At 41.8% G+C, this 9,062-nt stretch overlaps 1 protein-coding gene across 2 annotated transcripts in view; it reads right to left on the minus strand.

The window, feature by feature from the left end:
- Add3 (adducin 3) overlaps window positions 1-1,146 on the minus strand; it is a 135,090-nt gene extending 133,944 nt beyond the window's left edge. The window contains exon 1 of one of the 2 annotated variants that reach the window (XM_010634642.3): window positions 746-1,146. The gene's annotated coding sequence lies outside the window, so the exon portion shown is untranslated. The remainder of the gene's footprint in view (window positions 1-745) is intronic. The other variant, XM_010634647.3, reaches the window with a different exon arrangement.
- Window positions 1,147-9,062: the final 7,916 nt, after the last annotated feature.

The following is a 9,062-nucleotide window of genomic DNA, read 5'->3' on the forward strand; positions in this document are numbered from 1 at the left end:
CCCCACCCGACACGGAACAAACTTCATTCTCCACCCTTATCTGCCGTCCTTCCGAGCCCTGGCGACGATCCACTTCATTTCCTTCCTCATCTGCAGACGCCTCAAATACCACACACCATCCCCTCATCTCCGTCCCCTCCCTGTCCCCTAAAAATGTGCTAATTAAATGTAGTTTCCTCTTCCCACATAGGAAGTGTGGAAAATGAATCTTGTCTGGGCACAAGCTGTGATTCATTTATCCTCATTTTTTCTCTCCAGTGGACGAAGCCTATAGGAATCTCAGTCCACCGCCAGCTCCCATTTGTTCAAACACCTAACCGTGCCTTGTTTTGAAATATCCCTAAACAATCGTGGGGAGGGAAGACTTCCCGGCTTTGGAGAGGAAACAATATTTAGAAAACGTTCTGCTTGTCATTTTATTCGGCATTTAAAAATATCTGCAGTGTTACAGAGAGATTGGGAGTGGCTGGTGTTTTCATTTAAAAAGCAAAGGAAGGGGGAAAGGCTTTGCATGCATCAAGATTCGCTTTTTAATAAATAATGCACAAACGCAGCGTGCCGAGGGCCCTCTCAGATGATGGTCTTCACTCTACAGGGCATTTGCCAGTCACAGACAGATCCCACCATGGCCGAAGGAAAACAAATTCGCAATCGTTCGAAGCATGCCTGACGAGCAGCGAGCAGTCTTCCACGACCATTCCCTCTCCCGTAGTTCCTGAGCAAAATGGGTAAACAATCTGCTTACCTCTGAAGATCCAAAGGCTTCGGTGTGCAGGGCAGCAGCCGTGTGTCTGTCTGTCTTCCTTTCCTTGGCGTGGATTCTGCAGTGCTTGCTGCACAGAAACCCACTGCAGCCTCGGACCGGCGGCGGCGGCTGTGGCTCCCAACGCTGAGGAGTAACGAGTATGACTTGGAGACTCCGCAATTACCATCAGGCGCTGGCTTCTAAGAGAGGAGGGGGAATCTTTCTTAAAGGAATGGGTTGCGTTTTTCCTCTCCACTGTTGCTTCATAGGAGAGGGAGAGGGTGGGATCAGGGAGTTTTTCTAGACCGGGTAAAGCAGTTACAGCTGTGGGAGGTCAAGGTTAAAATTAACTGGGTGACTGTGGGACAGAGGCGCTGATTTCAGGTTGAGTCAGGGGATCGCTAGGAAGCACTAGTTCTAAAGAGCCCTGCTAACTTCAGACGCTGAGGTTAATAGCGAAAATAAAGACGTGTGCCTTGGAACTGTTCAGCAATCTGTGCTAATATTTAATTTCCAATCACTGTACGTCACTGTAGAAATGCTATTCAAAACTGATTACAAGAATAATAAACTAACGTGACTGGCAGCAACTGATTCAAGTCCTTTTGACACCTACAAGCATACCTGGAATTTCGGTGAATTAGTATTAGAAAATATATTATTGACAGCTCAATGTATATTCACATGTTATAAAAATCCCAATGAACTTATAGCTAAATCTTAGAAAATGATAGAGAACTGTGCTATTTCAGTGGCAATTCAGCGGCCAGCAAAGTCAAACTCGAGTGTCTTAGCCTACTTTAAATGCAAGTGAATCTCTTTAGACCATTAAAGTGCACCTATGTGAGTGCATGACAAACCAAACTTTATTTTTTAAAATATTCCTTGATTTAAGGACTGAGCATCTTTGACTTTTTCCTGCATAAGTAAATGTAGAGTTATGTTCTCAAAACTGAATAGAGAAAAGTACGGAAAATATTCTGCTGTTAATTTTCTTTGCACAACCTTTGTGATTACCTATGTAGTCTTGAGCAAGTAAATAACCTCATTTGGTCTTTAGTTTCCTATTTTGTAGAATGTGGACATTGGATTGAAGTTTCCCAAGGTTCTTTTGCATTCTAAAATACTGTCATTTTGTCACTTCTTACATGTGCGTTTTGATTATTCAATACAAGTATGTCCAACTCTAAATTACTTTCCCTGAAAACATGGATTAAAATAAATATTTTAAATGCATGACCACCATTTGTTATTCACCACTAATTTGCAATTGTCTTGTGGAACAACCATTTTGTAAAGTGAATAAACTTACTTTCATCTGAATTATGATCGCCTGCCCAACTATGACCATTTTTTCCGAAGCAGAACCCAAACTCCATATTGTTAAGGGTACCAGCTGACTGGGGTGATCTGGTGTGAGTTAAACATAACTGAGACATATTCACCACCCTCAGATGATAGAATTGGAACACATTTTAGAGCTCACCTACTGCAAATCTGTAATTTTACAAGTGGGGAACGTAGAAGCCTGGAAGAGCAAAATAGGAACAGTATTGGGAACAGAGCTGGGGTTAATTTCACTCTTCACACATGAAGCCAATAAACTCAGTACTATGAACGCTTCGTCCACGTTTGGGGGCCAGGCAAGACCAGTCAAAACAACAGAAGGTGATTATGCTTAAGAAGCTCTGCTTGGGCAGTATAAACTAAAGGAACAGTAAACAAGTACTGACAATGCATGTCAGTGTTATTACAGATTTTGCCTTCAGGTTTGGAGGTGTTTATGCTAGTAAGAAGAAGTTTTTCTAGGAAAATGTTTTGGCTATGGTGTTTTGTTTTGGTACCAGGGACCAAACTCCGGTCTTCGTGCTTGGGCGGCAAGCAGCAGAACCACTGAGCTAAATCCCTGACCCTTCTAGGAAAATGTTTTTTAAAAAGACCACCTTGGGGGATCCATACCATCCATTAGCATATTCTTGCCTACCTTCCATCCAAATGACAAGGCAAGCAGCAGAACCACTGAGCTAAATCCCTGACCCTTCTAGGAAAATGTTTTTTAAAATAGACCACCTTGGGGGATCCATACCATCCATTAGCATATTCTTGCCTACCTTCCATCCAAATGACAAGAACTTCAGCCACTCTGGGCAGAGTGTTTGTTTGTACCTGTTCTTGTCTACATCCTCAACCATGCCTACCTACAGGAAAAGTTATTTTTTGGAGCCAGGGAGGGAAAATGTTATAGAAAATCATTTCTGACCTTCAGAAATGCTCTTTGGATGTTGAGAGCTTTGTGGTCTGCACTAACATTTTCCCTGAAATCTTGAGCAGGTATTTCTGGGTGGGAGCTTGAGCCCAGTCAGCCCAGTTTCAGGGTTAAATCTGCATTATATTAGGCGATATAACAAGTTTCTTATTTTGTGTACCTGGCAGGGAAACTATCACCTTGAGTAAAAAAGAAAAAAAAAAATGCCTCCTACAGGGAAAGAATGGAAGGAAATTAGTTGCCCAGTTTTGCATCTGTTTTTATCTTGCTTCTCTGCCAGGAAGCTGTTTCACCTACTAAGAGGTAATGATCAATGAATAAAGTGGTTATTATAATTCAAAGCAAGCACCCCGAAAAAATTCAATGCATTTCTTTGTATCTTCCTGAGATATAAAGCAGTTTCTTGTATAAAGACACTTAATAGATACTTTTTAAACATGAATGCCCGATTTAATGAGGGAATTGCCCCAAAATACCCTGAAACTGATTACAAAGTGTTTTTGTTTTTAATTTGTATTGTTCAAAACAGCTGACTCCATTTTGTACTTCCCCTTTCTAACACAGCCATGATCTAGAAGACACAATCTCCTTTCTGTAGAGCTCTTTAGGCATGCTTGATTTGTATTCTCCAATTAAATTGTAGCCACAAATCTCCACATGAACCCTGGGTAGATCAAGCAGTAGCAGAGACACTTTCTGCCAAGAAAACACAGGCTTAAGTTTCAAAATCCTGGTATTCTAGTTCTAGCTATGACACCAACTGGTTATGTGACCTCGAACAAGTTTGTTTGTTCCTTCGTTAGCCGTCTTTTAAGTGGTGCTGGTAGATTATAAGGCCTGCTCTACCTATTTTGTAGGGCTGTTGTGAAGTTCAAATGACATGTAAATATAAAACTGCTTTGAACTTTTCAAAGCACAACATAAAGTGTAAGGTATTATTATAGGCTGACATTTTAAATCATTTTTCTAGTTCAAGGGACTTTACCCTTTACTACTTATTGTTTTAGAAACCAAACAAGTTTATCTCTCATCTCACTGTGTACACACACACACACACACACACACACACACACACACACACACACCCCTGCTGTTCCCAATTTAACAACTTCTCAGCTTTGAGGAGTTCCAGGTTGGGAAATAGGCATCTTCAGTTGAATATGAAGACACAAGAATTTATAGAGTTCTCTTTCCCTATCCTATCCCCTCTCCAAATTTACCTTTTTAAAGTTCTCCGACAAGAGAAAAATAAACCTAATAAAGCACAGCAGCCTGTTCACACTACGTAACATCATGTATTTAATCAGGGGGCTAGATGAGCTATTCATTTGAAACTGCCCTGCTACACACGATCTGATCACTCTTTTATGCGGAGCTTGTCTGGAAAGCACTTGGGGAACAGGCCAGGGAGGACTGACAAGGAACTCATGCTAATGAGCTCTCCATTCCCCAAGGAGACGGAATCAGGGCAAAGGACTCACAGGTTCATCAACATATTTTATTAGCACTGCATGACCTATATGGTTTATTTTAAAGGAATCATCACAGTTAAATACCTGACAGATCCTTGTACAACTGTTTATATAATTTAGTTTAATAGATTCCCATGACTGACGTGGAAGTCGCCATGGTTTTCTATAGGATCCACCTATTTTTGTGGGTGTGTTTATTCTTTGTAATACTTTGTGTGTGTGTGTGCGTGTGTGTGTGTGTGGTATCGGGGATCGAACTCTGGTCCTTGTGTTCACAAGGCAGGCAGTGGAACCACTGAGCCAAATCCTCAGCCCCACTGTGTTTATTTTATCTGTTTTCTATTTGGTGACTTTAAATGGTCATGCTAAATAAATAAGCAAACAACTGCTACAAAAAAGATATTCCTAATGAGAAGTCCACTTACAGATTGGATACAAAAACTCATACGAACTCAACCCATGACTTACAGGATTCTTTCTTTCTTGGTTCTTTGTTCTGGTGGTGGTGGTCCGTAGTACTGAGGTTTGGATCCCAGGGCCTTCATACTGCGCTACATTCCCAACCCTTTTTAAATTTTCTTTCTTTTTTTTTTCTGAGCCAGGGTCTTGCTAAATTGCCCCAGCTGGGCCCAAACTTGCAATTCCTCTGCCTTAACCTTCCAGAATTCTAGGATTAGAGGCATATGCAGCTTGCACCCAGCTGACTCGTTGGTTTCTATGCAGAGAAACTATAAAATAAATGCAAAGGACACAATTATTGTATGAAACCTAAAATATATCGGTTGTATATACATTTTTTTCATCATATGGCTGTGTGTCATAATCCTACCTGTTAATTTAAAATAGTTATTTACAGGATCTTAGAACAAGTATTTTAATCCTGTGTCCATACGTCCAGAATGTGATCAGGAGCTACCTGCAGCAAAATTGCCTGCGATGCTGATCCCTGCGCCCAGCGCAGATTTACCAAAATGGAACGGTTTAGGATGGTGCCCTAGTGTCCTCCCGCACTCCCACCCCTCTGGATTCTCAGGCAGGCTGTCCGAGCAACACCGTCCTACGGAATCAGTGCAGAGTGTGAGTTGGATCCCAGAGACAGGATGAGTGAGATGCAATGGGCAAGGAGGACGCAGCAAAGGATAAGCCTGGCTGTGCTTTTTAAAAGTCTTGGGTAAGATACTCAACCTTGTGGAGCCCTAGTATCCTCCTCTGTTAGATACGTGTTTCATAGTCTTCTTGTGGGGATGAAATGCTATAACTGTGCAGTTTCTATTCCACTGCCTGGCACATAAAGGAACTGAAGTTTATGTCCCTCTTTCCTTGTTCAAAAATGAGTTCCCACTTACATTCTTTTTGTACAGGGTTCTTAGTGTTCTTGATCAAGTAATAAGATCTCTTGCTTTAATGACAGCTAATATTTTGGATTTTTAAAGCATGCCAGTGCTGGGCTGGGGATGTAGATTAGTGGTGCAGGACCTGCTTAGCATGTGCCAGCTGTGTGAGTTCAATCCCCAGCACCAAAAAATAAAACAAGCCAAACTGAGTGGTATATAAAGACATGATTTCATTTCATACCTACAATAACCCTTACAGATGGGTACTATTATTATTTTCACTTTTACAGATGAAGGAACCGAGCCTTAGAGACTCAGTGTTACTTATGTAACTTGCCCAAGATCTCATAGAAAGAATCAGCAGGGCTGGGATTCAGACCCAGGCCTTCAGGCTCCAGAGCCTAATTGTCATTGCCCTGTATTTCTGTATAACAGCCTCTTGGGCAGAATTTTTTCCGGTACCAGGGATCAAATTCAGGACCTTGTGGTTGCAAGGCAGGCACAGTGCCCTGGCCCTGAAAGTGGAGTTTATAAACATGCAAGAAAGATGGACAACCAAATGCCAAAAATTCCTTAAGTGGTTTTTGGGGGGTACCAGGTATTGAATTAGCACTTAGGGCCTCACACATGCTAGGCATGTACTCTGTCACTGTGCTGTGTCCCCAGCACTGCCCCCACGTAATTTCCTTACTTCAGAAGCCTTCAGTAGTTGCCTATAACAGATGGCACACATAGTAGGTGCCCAAAGACAGAGCTTGTGGCAGTACACAATTTAAGCGGCTGACACACCCAAACCTAAATTTTTAAACAAAAATTGCAGACCAAATTGATCTGATTTTCCAGATCATCTTCTATCAGAACTAACCCAAGTCTCCACATCTCAGAGCTAAGAGTTATTGCATTATTTGCAACAAATAGTTCTCAATCCCTTGTTATGAAGAGTTTACTAGTCTGGCACTGGGAGGACTATAAAAAAAACCCTAGCATATGCCCTAAACACCAAGTTGGAAAACAATATGCAAGTGTGTGAAGCCACTAGATTGCAAAATTACCTCATACAGGACAATAAATGTGAAGCTCCTGGAAAATGGTAAACATAGAATGGAAAACAAATGGTAAACATAATTAACTGCTTTCTTATCGATATTATTTTCTATTTTAATAATTGTTAAGACCCAATTATTGTTTTATTAGAAGCATGAAAGAGTAAAAATTGTTTTAGCTATCATTTAATGAGTGATTATCAAGCACTGTGCTTAGAGTTCCACAGATGTTACCATTTACTCATGCTATCAATTTTGTTAAGTCAGTAGCAACAGCCCTGTTTTGCAGAGGAGGAAACTGAGGCTCCTTGCCCAAGGTGCACATTTAATAAATAAATGTGCAAATGGAGTCAAGAAAGAAATAGGTCAGTTCCTGTTGGAAAAAAACAGACATAATGTCTCCGAGTAGAAAGAACAGAATTTTCATGAGGGAAAGATGGAGAAGAGGGGTCTTCTGTTGACGGAGGTGGAGGGGCGTAGGACGGGTGTGCACTTTCTGGGGTGGTCCCTTGGTGCTCTGACCAGGGATGTGCTCATGGTGAGCGCATGACTCAGGTCCCTTGCTGAATGGGGACAGGAAGTCTGAAGTATGTTGATAGAATAGCAAGTAAACCTGTTTGCCTGGAATGAAGAGTTTGTGTAGGCCAAAGTTAAGATGTCTGCAGTTCCCAAACACGTAACTATGCATTTACTCTTAGCTCAATGTTCCAAGAAGGAATTTAACCTGTTACCCTGAAACACCGAGCCTTCATTTCCACAGAGCTGTTTAAATTGCCCCACCTCCACTTACTTCCATTAAACCACTGTCTGGTTTTCTCTCGTTGAGGTGACAGTGCTGGTGGAGTTCCTGCCATGTGCTGGTCACTTTTGGAAGTTCTAGGGATGGAGCAGTGAAGCTTTTATTGTACTGGGAAAATGTAGATGTTCCTGTGAGAATGAATCGATAAATAAGGTCATTACAGACGCTGAAATAAAACAGAACTTTGACAGTGACTGTGGTGGGTGAGGGGGTACTCTGTTAGGACAAGTGAGACCCAGATGATCTGTAGTTGGCAGGTGAAAAGGGACAACTAAGTTCAAGAGGCAGGACAAGCTGGTGTGTCTGGGCTGAAGGAAGAGGCTGAGGATTGAACACTGTGATGGAAAGGAAGAGAGACTTGAGATGAGGTGAGACAGCTGGACAGGGCCTGGGTCACACACGTCTGGTAGTTAGGGTGAGGATTTTGACTTTTGGAAAGTTTTTCTTTTTTCTCTTCTTTTTGCGAGTTTGGTGCTAGGGATTGAACCCAGGGCCTTTGCACTGAGCTACATTCTGAGCCTTTTTTATTTTTTTATTTTGAAGCAGGGTTATGCTAAGTTGTCAGGTTGCTCAGGCTGGGCTCAAACTTGTGACTCCCCTGCCTCAGTCGTTCAGATGCTGAGATTACAGGCACGCACCACCACACTCGGCTGACTTTCAGAAGATTTTAAACCAGAGAGAGATATGATCTCATTTGAATTTTTGAAATTTTAACCCAGCTTCTTTCTGGACAAAACACTGGGAAGTCACTTTGGAAGCCATTAAAATCAGCCACACAGGAGAAATAGGGTGAGAGGAGACAGGCATGGACTTCTGTCTCTTTGGGAGGGAGAGTCGACATGCCTTGTTGATGGAGTGTTCAAGTGGGTGAGGGAGAGGAAATGTTCCACTACATCTTTGGCTGGAGTACCTAGATAGATGGCAGGACCATTGCCTAAAACGGAGAAGACTTGAGACCCAGGAGTATGGCAGGTAAAAGCGAACCTCTCTGTGAAGCTTGAGATTACCCTCTTTTCTTCCTTCAGAGAAATTATTGCACTCGTTATTTTTTATATTTATTCATCATTAATTTCCTCCCCTCAAGAGCCTTCAAAGGAGTAAGAATCTGACTTATTTTGTCCACTGTGTATCTATTGAGTCTAGAACACTCACAGATACTCACAGGTACACCGTATATGCTCAATAAACATAGGGATTTGTTGAATCTGGTTTGGTGATTCTCAAATTTAACTGTGTACACCAAAATCGGTAATTATTACACCTCTAATCCCTGCTCTCTGGAAGGCTGAGACAAGAGGATTGAAAGTCGGAGCTCAGCATTGGCAATTTTGATGTCTCAAGATAAAAATAAAATTAGAAGCATTGGGGATGTAGCTCAGTGTAAAGACATTGGATTCATTCCC

Source organism: Fukomys damarensis, unplaced genomic scaffold, assembly GCF_012274545.1.
Source record: "Fukomys damarensis isolate Sample0158 unplaced genomic scaffold, DMR_v1.0_HiC HiC_scaffold_8, whole genome shotgun sequence".
NCBI lineage: Eukaryota > Metazoa > Chordata > Mammalia > Rodentia > Bathyergidae > Fukomys > Fukomys damarensis.